The sequence below is a fragment of the Sciurus carolinensis genome, chromosome 3 (genome assembly GCF_902686445.1).
Source record: "Sciurus carolinensis chromosome 3, mSciCar1.2, whole genome shotgun sequence".
Classification (NCBI taxonomy): domain Eukaryota; kingdom Metazoa; phylum Chordata; class Mammalia; order Rodentia; family Sciuridae; genus Sciurus; species Sciurus carolinensis.
The window spans coordinates 138,343,685-138,357,201 of NC_062215.1; positions in this window are offsets into that span (position 1 = coordinate 138,343,685).

Below are 13,517 nucleotides of genomic sequence, written 5' to 3' on the forward strand. Positions count from 1 at the left end.
TCATCATCCGCTTATCAGCGAGATCATTCGTCCTTTGGTTTTTTGAGATTGGCTTATCTCACTTAGCATGATATTCTCCAATTTCATCCATTTGCCTGCAAATACCATAATTTTATCATTCTTTATGGCAGAGAATATTCCATTGTATATATAAGCAACAGTTTCTTTATCCATTTATCAATTGAAGGACATCTAGGTTGGTTCCACAGTCTGGCTATGGTGAATTGAGCAGCAATGAACATTGATGTGGCTGTATCTCTGTAGTATGCTGATTTTAAGTCCTTTGGGTATAGGCCAAGGAGAGGGATGGCTGGGTCAAATGATGGTTCCATTCCAAGCTTTCTAAGGAATCTCCATACTGCTTTCCGGAGTGGCTGCACTAATTTGCAACCCCACCAGCAATGTATGAGTGTACCTTTTTCCCCACATTCTTTTTTTTTTTTTTTTTTTTTTTTTTTTGCGGTGCTGGGGATTGAACCCAGGGCCTTGTGCTTGCAAGGCAAGCACTCTACCAACTGAGCTATCTCCCCAGCCCTTTTTCCCCACATTCTTGCCAACACCTATTGTTGCTTGTGTTCTTGATAATTGCCATTCTAATTGGGGTGAGATGGAATCTTAGGGTAGTTTTGATTTGCACTTCTCTTATTACTAGAGATGTTGAACATTTTTCTGTTGATTGCTTGTAGATCTTCTTCTGTGAAGTATCTGTTCATATCCTTAGCCCATTTGTTGATTGGATTATTTGTACTCTTGGTGTAGAGTTTTTTGAGTTCTTTATAGATTCTGGAAATTAGCGCTCTATCTCAAGTATGAGTGGCAAAGATTTTCTCCCACTCTGTAGGCTCTCTCTTCACTTTACTGATAGTTTCCTTTGCTAAGAGAAAGCTTTTTAGTTGGAATCTATCCCAGGTGTTGATTCTTGCTTTTATTTCTTGTGCTATGGGAGTCCTGTTAAGGAAGTCTGATCCTAAGCTGACATGTTGAAGATTTGGACCTATTTTTTCTTCTATAAGATGCAGGGTCTCTGGTCTGATTCCAAGGTCCTTGATCCATTTTGAGTTGAGTTTTATGCAGGGTGAGAGATAGGAATTTAATTTCATTCTGTTGCATATGGTTTTCCAGTTTTCCCAGCACCATTTGTTGAAGAGGCTATCTTTTCTCCATTGCATATTTTTGGCCCCTTTGTCTAATATGAGAAAACTGTATTTATTTGGGTTTATGTCCATGTCCTCTATTCTGTACCATTGATCTACCTGTCTATTCTGGTGCCAATACCATGCTGTTTTTCTTACTATTGCTTTGTAGTAGAGTTGAAGATCTGGTATTGCGATACCCCTTGCTCCACTCTTTCTGCTAAGGATTGCTTTAGCTATTCTGGGTTTCTTATTCTTCCAGATGAATTTCATAATTGATTGCTCTATTTCTGTAAGGTATGTCATTGGTATTTTAATTGGAATTGCATTGAATCTGTATAGCACTTTTGGTAGTATGGCCATTTTGACAATATTAATTCTGCCTATCCAAAAACATGGGAGATCTTTTCATCTTCTAAGGTTTTCTTTAATTTCTTTCTTTAGTGTTCTCTAGTTCTCATTGTAGAGGTCTTTCACCTCTTTTGTGAGATTGATTCCCAAGTATTTTATTTTTTTCGAGGCTATTGTGAATGGGGTAGTTCTCCTAACTTCTCTTTCTGAAGATTTATCACTTATGTATAAAAATGCATTGGATTTATGAGCATTGATCTTGTAACCTGCTACTTTATTGAATTCACTTATGAGTTCTAAAAGTTTTCTGGTGGATTTTCCAGGTTCCTCTAAATATATAATCATGTCATCAGCGAACAGGGATAGTTTGAGTTCTTCTTTTCCAATTCATATCCCTTTAATTTCTTTGGTTTGTCTAATTGCTCTGGCTAGAGTTTCAAGGACAATGTTGAATAGAAGTGGTGAAAGAGGGCATCTCTGCCTTGTTCCAGTTTTTAAGGCAATGCTTTCAGTTTTTCACCATTTATAATGATATCGGCCATGGGCTTAGCGTAGATGACCTTTACAATGTTAAGGAATGTTCCCACTATCCCTATTTTTTTCTAGAGTTTTGAGCATGAAGGGATGCTGTATTTTATCAAATGCTTTTTCTGCATCTATCAAAATAATCATGTGATTCTTAACTTTAAGTCTGTTGATATGGTGAATGACATTTATTGATTTCTGGATGTTGAACCAACCTTGCATCCGTGGGATAAAACCCACTTGATCATGGTGCACTATCTTTTTAATATATTTTTGTATGCGATTTGCTAAAATTTTGTTGAGAATTTTTGCGTCGATGTTCATTAAGGATATTGGTCTGAAATTTTCTTTCCTTGATGTGTCTCTGTCTGGTTTAGGTATCAGGGTGATTGGCTTCATAGAATGAGTTTGGGAGGGTTCCCTCCTCTTCTATTTCATGGAATACTTTGAGGAGTATTGGAATGAGTTCTTCTTTAAAGGTTTTGTAGAACTCAACTGAGAACCCATCTGGTCCCAGACTTTTCTTTGTTGGTAGGCTTTTGATGACCTCTTCTATTTCATTGCTTGAAATTGATTTATTTAAGTTGTGTATGTCCTCCTCATTCAGTTTAGGCAATTCATATGTCTCTAGAAACTTGTTGATGTCTTCGAAGTTTTCTGTTTTTTTGGAGTATAGATTTTCAAAATAGCTTCTAATTATGTTTTGTATTTCACTCGTGTCTGTTGTGATATTTCCTAGTTCATTCCGAATTTTAGTAATTTGAGTTTTCTCCCTCTTTCTCTTTGTTAGTGTGGCTAAGGGTTTATCAATTTTGTTTATTTTTTCAAAGAACCAACTATTTACTTTGTTAATTTTTCCGATTGTTTCTTTTGTTTCAATTTTGTTGATTTCGGCTCTGATTTTAACTATTTCCTGTCTTCTACTGCTTTTGGTGTTGGTCTGCTCTTCTTTTTCTAGGGCTTTGAGCTGTAGTATTAAGTCATTTATTTGTTGATTTTTTCTTCTTTTGTTGAATGCACCCCATGAAATAAATCTTCCTCTAAGTACTGCTTTCATAGTGTCCCAGAGATATTGATATGATGTGTCTTTGTTCTCATTTACTTCTAAGAATTTTTTTATTTCCCTCCTAATGTCTTCTGTTATCCATCATATAATAGCGTATTATTTAATCTCCAGGTATTGGAGAAGTTTCTGTTTTTTATTCTGTCATTTATTTTTAATTTCAATCCATTATGATCTGATAGAATACAAGGTAGTGGGGACCCAAGATGGTGGACTAGAGGGAGGCTGCATTCCTTGTCACTCCGTAACTCTGGTTTCAAGCAGAGGATATCTGTTTCTTGGTGAGGCAGTTTTTGCTGCTTATCGATTCCCTGGTGTTTACCCCATTTGTCTGCTGTGATGATCTGCAGTCTGCCAGCATATCGACGCCTTTTTTGAGTGCAGATTGCTCACTGTCAGGCACCTATCATCCGCCATTTGCCTGCCTCTCACCTGTCCATCACCTGCCTTACACCTATCCATCACCCAACGCACAAGGTTCACCTCCCGATCATCCAATAACAGTCAGCAAACTGATCGCCAACCGTCAGTGGAGCATGAGCTGCCTGCTGTTGCCTGGAAGTTCACTGTTACAGTACCTGCAGGTTTGATTACATGTGGCTGCCGCCATTTTGAGACAACAGCAAGGCCCCATAGGATCCCTGGCCAGACTGACTGAGCCCCGTCTCCAGGATCCCTCAGTCCGACCAATCACTCCCTGCCTCTAGGGCCCTCACATCAACTGACTGCTCCCTGCTACCAGGACCCCCAGACCAACTGACTGCACCCTATCACCAAGACCCCACACTGACTGTTCCCAGCCTCCAGGATCCCACAACCACACCAAACACACTGGACCTCCAGGACCCCTGCCTGACCAACTGCATCCAACCTCAAGGACTTCCAGCTGACCAGGTCCACAACCTGAGCTGCAGCTCCCCATTTGCCAACACATTTCGAAGCCAGAGCGGCCATCTTGGATAATCCTGGAAGCCGTAGCTCTGATCTTTGGGTGGGGCAAATCCCATCCTGAGACGCCTGCTGGAGGCTTGAAGTTCATTGTCAGGTACCTCTCATGCATCAGGCTACTAAAGACTGGGAGGTTTCATTACTATATGAGTGTTTTACTGTAGATTTTCTTTTTTCTCCTTATAGAAAAATTTAAGTTTTTATTTCTTTACTTTTCTTGCTCTCTTTTCCTTTTGTTTACCTGTTCCCTCAGAGTCTCTTTCTCCCTTTTTTGCATGCTAACATGCAATTTCCTTTGACTACACTCTCACCCTTTCTATTTTCTAGAACGTCTGTATAATCTTTTCTGATCCCATTAACAGCCACATTCTACATCCCTCTGCATCCTCTTTGTCCTTTATCAGAAACTGCAGACCTTATTGCAAATCTGTTTGTTTTACTGAAGATAATATTTTAACTCATTCTGTTTATTATGACAATTTTGTTAATGTCCTCATAGGGGCTATTTGGTCTAGGATTGCATAGTGTCTGAATTGGGCACTGCTAATATTGATCCCCCCTTAAAGAAAGGGTTTTGGAAACCTATAGGACCACTATAAACCTATAGGGGGAAATCTGCAATACCCGAGATCTGCACTGCTAGAGGGGAAGATACATGAACAACATGAAAAAACAAGGGAAGAAAATGATCCAAACAAATCTAGATTCTATATTAATAGAATCCAATGACAGTATGTTAGAAGAAATGTCATAAAAGGACTTCAGATTATACATGATTAAGATGATTCGCGAAGCAAAGGATGAGATAAAAGAGCAAATGCAGGCAATGAATGATAATACCAATAAGCTGAAAGAGCACCTGCAGAAAGCAAAAGATCATTTCAACAAAGAGATAGAGATTCTCAAAAAAAAAAAAAAAAAAAAAATGGAAATCCTTGAAATGAAGGAGACAATAAACCAAATAAAAAACTCAATGGAAAGCATCATCAAAAGACTAGACCACTCGGAAGACAAAACCTCAGACAATGAAGACAAAATATTTAATCTTGAAAATAAAGTTGCCCAAACAGAGAATATGGTAAGAAATCATGAACAGAATCTCCAAGAACTATGGGACATCATGAAAAGACCAAACTTAAGAATTATTGGGATTAAGGAAGGCACAGAGATACAAACCAAAGGAATGAACAACCTATTCAATGAAATAATATCAGAAAATTTCCCAAATCTGAAGAATGAAATGGAAAATCAAATACAAGAGGCTTACAGAACAACAAATGCACAAAATCACAACAGATCCACACCAAAGCACAATATAATGAAAATGCCTAACATTCAAAATAAAGACAGAATTTTGAAGGTTGCGAGAGAAAAGCATCAGATTACATATAGGAGGAGACCAATACGGATAGCAGCCACCTTCTCAACCCAGACTCTAAAACCTAGAAGGGCCTGGAACAACATATTTCAGGCTCTGAAAGAACATGGTTGCCAACCAAGAATCCTATATTCAGCAAAACTAACCTTCAGATTTGAAGATGAAATAAAATCCTTCCATGATAAACAAAAGTTAAAAGAATTTACAAATAGAAAGCCTGCACTACAGAATGTTCTCAACAAAATATTCCATGAGGAGGAAATGAAAAACAACAATGGAGGTCAGCAAAGGGAGGAACTACCTTAGAGAAAAACCACTCAAAGGAGAAACCAAGCCAACCTAAAAACCAAAAATAAGCCAAATGACTGGGAATACAAATCATATCTCAATAATAACCCTGAACGTTAATGGCCTAAACTCATCAATCAAAAGACATAGACTGGCAGAATGGATTAAAAAGAAAGACCCAAAAATATGCTGCCTGCAAGAGACTCATCTCATAGAAGAAGACATCCACAGACTAAAGGTGAAAGGATGGGAAAAAACCTACCACGCAAATGGACTCAGTGAAAAAGCAGGGGTTTCCATCCTTATATCAGATAAAGTGGACTTCAAGCCAAAGTTAGTCAGAAGGGATAAAGAAGGACATTTCCTACTGCTTAAGGGAACCATAAATCAGGAATTTATAACGATAGTAAATATTTATGCCCCAAACAATGGTGCATCCCTGTACATCAACAAATCCTTCTCAATTTCAGGAATCACATAGACCACAACACAATAATTCTGGGTGACTTTAACGCACCACTGTCACCACTAGATAGATCTTCCAAACAAAAACCGAACAAAGAAACCATAGAACTCAATAACACAATCAATAACATAGACTTAATAAACATATATAGAATATTCCATCCATCAACGAGCAGATTCACTTTCTTCTCAGCAGCACATGGAACCTTCTTGAAAATAGACCATATGTTATGCCACAAAGCAGCCCTTAGGAAATGCAAAAAAATTGAGATACTGCCTTGTGTTCTATCAGATCATAATGGACTGAGAGTAGAAATCAATGACAAAATAAAAAAAGAAATTACTCGAACACCTGGAGACTAAATAATATGCTATTGAATGAAACATGGAAAACAAAAAACATCAGGGGGGAGATAAAAAAATTCTTAGAGGTCAATGAGAATGACGATACAACATATCAAAATCTCTGGGACACTATGAAAGCAGTACTAAGAGGAAAATTCATTGCATGGAGCACATTCCAGAAAAGAATGAAAAGTCAACAACTAAATGACCTAACATTATAGCTCAAAGCCCTAGAAAAAGAACAGAATAACAGCAAAAGTAGTAGAAGACAGGAAATAATTAAAATCACAGCTGAAATCAATGAAATTGAAACAAAAGAAACAATTCAAAAAATTGACAAAACAAAAAGTTGGTTATTTGAGAAAGTAAACAAAATAGACAAGCCCTTAGCCACACTAACAAAGAGAAGGAGAGAGAAAACTCAAATTACTAAAATTCATGATGAAAAAGGAAATATCACTACGGACACCACTGAGATACAGATCATAATGAGAAGCTACTTTGAAAATCTGTGTTCCAACAAAATAGAAACTACAGAAGACATTGACAAATTTCTAGAGACATATGCTCTTCCCAAACTGAACCAGGAGGACATACACAATTTAAACAGATCAATATCAAGCAATGAAATAGAAGAAGCCATTAAAAACCTACCATCCAAGAAAAGCCCAGGACCAGACAGATTCCCAGCTGAGTTCTACAAGACCTTCAAAGAAGATCTCATTCCAATACTTCTCAAAGTATTCCAGGAAATGGAAAAAGACGGTACCCTACCAAACTCATTCTACGACGCTAATATCACCCTCATACCCAAACCAGGAAAAGACACATCAAGGAAAGAAAATTTTAGACCAATATCTTTGATGAATATAGATGCAAAGATCCTTAACAAAATATTGGCAAACCATATCCAAAAGCATATTAAGAAAATCGTGCACCATGATCAAGTGGGGTTCATCCCTGGAATGCAAGGATGGCTTAACATCCGTAAATCAATAAAATCCATCATGTCAATAGACTTAAGGATAAGAATCATATGGTTATTTCAATTGACGCAGAAAAAGCGTTTGACAAAATACAACACCCCTTCATGCTCAAAACACTAGAAAAAATAGGGATAGTAGGAACATACCTGAACATTGTAAAGGCTATTTATGCTAAGCCCATAGCCAACATCATTCTTAATGCAGAAAAACTGAAACCATTCCCTTTAAAAACAGGAACAAGACAGGGATGTCCTCTTTCACCACTTCTATTCAACATTGTCCTTAAAACTCTAGCCAGAGCAATTAGGCAAACTAAAGAAATTAAAGGGATACAAATAGGAAAAGAGGAACTTAAGCTGTCACTATTTGCTGATGACATGATTCTATATATAGAAGATCCAAAAACCTCCTCCAGAAAACTTCTATACCTCATCAATGAATTCAACAAAATAGCAGGCTATAAAATCAACACACATAAATCTAAAGAATTTTTATACCCAAGTGACGAAACAGCTGAAAGGGAAATGAGGAAAACAACTCCATTTGCAATAGCCTCCAAAAAAATTAAATACTTGGGCATCAATCTAACCAAAGAGGTAAAAGATCTCTACAATGAAAACTACAAAACATTGAAGAAAGAAATTGAGGAAGACCTTAGAAGATGGAAAGATCTCCCATGTTCTTGGATAGGAAGAATTAATATTGTCAAAATGGCCATACTACCAAAAGTGCTATACAGATTCAATGCAATTCCAATTAAAATCCCAATGACGTACCTTACAGAAATAGAGCAAGCAATCATGAAATTCATCTGGAAGAATAAGAAACCCAGAATAGCTAAAGCAATCCTTAGCAGGAAGAATGAAGCAGGGGGTATCGCAATACCAGAACTTCAACTCTACTACAAAGCAATAGTAAGAAAAACGGCATGGTATTGGCACCAGAATAGACAGGTAGATCAATGGTACAGAATAGAGGACATGGACATAAACCCAAATAAATACAGTTTTCTCATATTAGACAAAGGGGCCAAAAATATGCAATGGAGAAAAGATAGCCTCTTCAACAAATGGTGCTGGGAAAACTGGAAAACCATATGCAACAGAATGAAATTAAACCCCTATCTCTCAACCTGCACAAAAATCAACTCACAATGGATCAAGGACCTCAAAATCAAACACTTATAGAAGAAAAAGTAGGTCCAAATGTTCAACTGGTTGGCTTAGGATCAGACTTTCCTTAACAGGACTCCCATAGCACAAGAAATAAAAGCAAGAATCAATAACTGGGATAGATTCAAACTAAATAGCTTTCTCTCAGCAAAGGAAACTATCAGCAATGTGAACAGAGCCTACAGAGTGGGAGAATATCTTTGCCACTCATACTTCAGATAATTTCCAGAATATATAAAGAACTCAAAAAACTCTACACCAAGAATACAAATAATCCAATCAACAAATGGGCTAAGGATATGAACAGATGCTTTACAGAAGAAGATCTACAAGCAATCAACAAACATATGAAAAAATGTTCAACATCTCTAGTAATTAGAGAAATGCAAATCAAAACTACCCTAAGATTCCATCTCACCCCAATTAGAATGACGATTATCAAGAACACAAGCAACAATAGGTGTTGGGGAGGATGTGGGGAAAAAGGTACACTCATACATTGCTGGTGGGGCTGCAAATTAGTGCAGCCACTCTGGAAAGCAGTGTGGAGATTCCTTAGAAAACTTGGAATGGAACCACTATTTGACCCAGCTATCCCACTCCTTGGCCTATACCCATAGGACTTAAAATCAGCATACTACAGAGATACAGCCACATCAATGTTCATTGCTGCTCAATTCACAATAGCCAGACTGTGGAACCAACCTAGATGTCCTTCAATTGATGAATGGATAAAGAAACTGGGGTATATATATATATACACAATGGAATACTACTCAGCTATAAAGAATAATAAAATTATGGCCTTTGCAGGCAAATGAATGAAATTGGAGAATATCATGCTAAGTGATATAAGCCAATCTCACCAAAAATCCAAAAGGCGAATGATCTCACTGATAAGTGGATGATGACATATAATAGGGGGTGGGAGGGGGGCAAAAATGGAGGAAGGAAGGACTGTATAGAGGGAAAAGAGGGATGGGAGGGGTGGGGGGGAAGGAAAAAATAACAGAATGAATCAAACATCATTACCCTATGTAAATGTATGATTATGCAAATGGTATGCTGTTACTCCATGTACAAACAGAAACAACATGTATCCCATTTGTGTACAATAAAAATAAATTTAAAAAAAAGAAGTACAAGTGACTTTATAAATATATAAAAAAAATCTAACATCATTAGCAATTAGGGGAATGCAAATCAAAACTACACAGAGATTTCATCCAACTAAAGTCACAATGGCAGCCATCAAGAATACAAATAATAATAAATACTGAAGAGGTTTTGGAGAAAAGAGAACACTTTTATACTTTTGGTGGGATTGTAAATTAGTACAACCACTCTGGATATTAGTATGAAGTTTCCTCAAAAGATTAGGAGTGGATTCACTATATGACCCAGCTATACCACACATTAGTAGTTTTCCTATATAATTAAAATCATCGTACTGAAGTGATACATGTGTAACAATTTTTATAGCACAATTTGCAATGGCCAAACTCTGGAACCAGCCTAGATGTCCATCAATGGACATAAAGAATATGAAGTATACAAACACAATGGAGTTTTCATCATTCATAAGAATGAAATTATGTCATTTGAAGGAAAATGGATTAAACTTGAAAACAGTACATTAAGTGAAATAAAACAAACTCAAAATATCAAGCACCATGTGTTTTATCTCTCACATATGGAAGGTAGAGAGAAAAAAGGAAAAGAAAAGTGGGACAGGGGATCATAAAAATGGAAGATAATCTGTAGGAGAAAGAACCAAAGGGAGGGGAGGAAAAGTGGGAAATACTGAGAAATGATATTGCATAAATTATGTTGTTACATTGTGTGTGTATACAAATACATAATGACAAATTCCACCATTATGTACAACTTTAATGCACCAATAAAAATATGGAAAAAGGAAAATCTTAAAAAAAAAAAAAAGAATACAAGGTAGTATCTGTATCTTCTTACATTTGCTAACAGTAGCTTTGTGGCATAAAATATGGGCTATTTTGGAGAAGAATCCATGTGCTGCTGAGAAGAAACTGTATTCGTTCTTTGTTGGATGGTATATTCTATATATGTCCGTTTAGTCTAAATTGTTGATTGTGTTATTGAGATCTATGGTTTCTTTATTCAATTTTTGTTTGGAAGATCTATCCAGTGGTGAGAGAGGTGTGTTAAAATCGCCTAGTATTATTGTGTTGTAGGCTATTTGATTTCTGGAATTGAGAAGGATTTGTTTGACATACATGGATGAATCAATGTTCAGGGCATAGATATTTAACATTGTTATGTCTTGCTGATTTATGCTTCCCTTAAGCAGTATGTAATGGCCTTCTTTATCCCTTCTGACTAGTTTTGGCTTGAAGTCCACATTATCTGAAATGAGGATGGATACTCCAGCTTTTTTGCTGTGTCCGTGTGCATGGTATGTTTTTTCCCACCCTTTCACCTTTAGTCTATGGGTATCTCTTTCTATGAGATGAGTCTCTTGCAGGCAGCATATTGTTGGATTTTTCTTTTTAATCCAATCTGCCAGTCTATGTCTTTTGATTGATGAGTTCAGGCCATTAACATTCAGGGTTATTATTGTGATATGATTTGTATTCCTACTCATTTGACTCATTTTTGTTTTTTGACATGATTTGGTTTCTCCTTTATTTGGCTATTCCTTTAGGCTAGTTGCTCCCATTGCTGATTTGCATCGTTGTTTTTCATCTCTTCCTCATGGAATATTTTGCTGAGGATGTTCTGTAATGCCGGCTTTCTTTTTGTAAATTCTTTTAGCTTTTGTTTATCATGGAAGGATTTTATTTCATCGTCAAATCTGAAAGTAAGTTTTGCTGGGTATAAGATTCTTGGTTGGCATCCATTTTCTTTCAGGGTTTGGTAAATGTTGTTCCAGGCCCTTCTAGCTTTTAGGGTCTGGATTGAAAAATCTGCTGATATTCTTATTGGTTTCCCCCTGAATGTAATTTGATTCTTTTCTCTCGCAGCCTTTAAAATTCTGTCTTTATTTTGTATGTTAGGTATTTTCATAATAATGTGCCTTGGTGTGGGTCTGTTATAATTTTGTATATTTGGAGTCCTATAAGCCTCTTGTACCTGGTTTTCCATTTCATTCTTCAGATTTGGGAAATTTTCTGATATTATTTCATTGAATAGATTGTTCATTCCTTTGGTTTGTTTCTCTAAACCTTCCTCAATCCCAATAATTCTTAAATTTGGCCTTTTCATGATATCCCATAATTCTTGTAGATTCTGTTCATGATTTCTTACCATCTTCTCTGTTTGGTCAACTTTGGTTTCAAGATTAAATATTTTGTCTTCAATGTCTGAGGTTCTGTCTTCCAGGTGTTCTATCCTATTGGTTATGCTTTCTATGGAGTTTTTAACTTGGTTTATTGTTTCCTCATTTCAAGGATTTCTGTTTGTTTGTTTTTTCAGTATCTCTAACTCTTTGTTGAAATGATCTTTTGCTTCCCGTATTTGCTCTTTTAACTGTTGATTAGTGTGATCATTTAATGCCTTTCATCTCTTCCTTCAATGCCTGCATTTGCTCTTTCATCTCCTCGTTTGCTTCCCTGATTGTTTTAATTATGTACATTCTGAACTCCCTTTCTGACATTTCTTCTGCTGTGCTGTCATTGGGTTTTATTGATATAGTATCTAGGTTTGTTTGGGACATTTTCTTCCCTTGTTTTCTCATATTGGTCAGATATCAGTGGGACTCTGAGATATTGCAGATTTCCTCTTTGGCTTATAGTGTCCCTGTAGATTTCCAGTGTATCACATCCCAGCCTTCAGTAGCCTGAAGTCTTGAAGGAACTTGATAATGCAGTGCTTCCAAAGAAAGCTGCCCCTAGCCCGCTACTAGGTCTAGGGCTAGGGGCTGGCTCTGTGAGGAAAAGCTCTTACTGGGCGGGTCTGCTCCGAGAAGCTGGCTGTAGATCGCACCTGCCGCCAAAGGCAGCAGGGCTGCTTGGGGAAGTCTCTGGCTGCCCTGCCCTGGTCCCAGAAGCTGGGTCCGGGGCTTGGGGGTTTTCTCTGTGCAGAAAAGCTCTCACTGGTAGGCCTGCTCCAAGAAGCTGACTGTGGCTTGAGCCTGCCACTGGAGGGAGCAGGGCTGCTTGGGGAAGTCTCTGGCTGCCCTGCCCTGGTCCCAGAAGCCGCCTGCGGGCCGGGGCCCACCACTGGGTCCGGGGCTTGGAGCTGGCTCTGTGAGGAAAGGCTCTCACTGGGCAGCCTGCTCCAAGAAGCCGGCTGTGGAACGTGTCTGCCACCGGAGGGAGGTGGGCTGCTTGGGGAAGACTCTAGCTGCCCTGCCCTGCTCCCAGAAGCTGTCCCTGTCCGGGCCTGCTGCCCAGGCCGAGCTTCACCTGGTGGGAAAGACTCACCCCGCGGCTCTATGTTAGTCCGAGTCTCTCAATGCCTCCTCTTCTTGAATCCTGGGTTCTGGAGCAACAGGAGATGCAGTCACCCTCTAGTCCGCCATCTTGGATCCTCCCGTGAGGCCCTTTAAGTAGATCCTTTGAGTCCACACTGTAGGGATCCAGTTTGACATTTCTACAGCCATCTTGTATGTGAACACCATCTTGCACACTAGGTGATCGTGGCACACATTTCAAATCCCTATATTATATATACTCCTATTTCTAATAACCCTTACAGTTAGGTGAGGCCACGTGATTAGTTCTATCCAATGGGCTTGAAGGGAAAACAGTGTGGTGTCTGGGCTGTGATGGCAAAAAGTTCATGTCCTTCTCTCTTCTTGCACTTCTTCTATTTATCTTCATAATATCCGTAGGATGTAAATACCATTAGTATCCCCATCTTCTTCTTCTTCTTCTTCTTCTAATT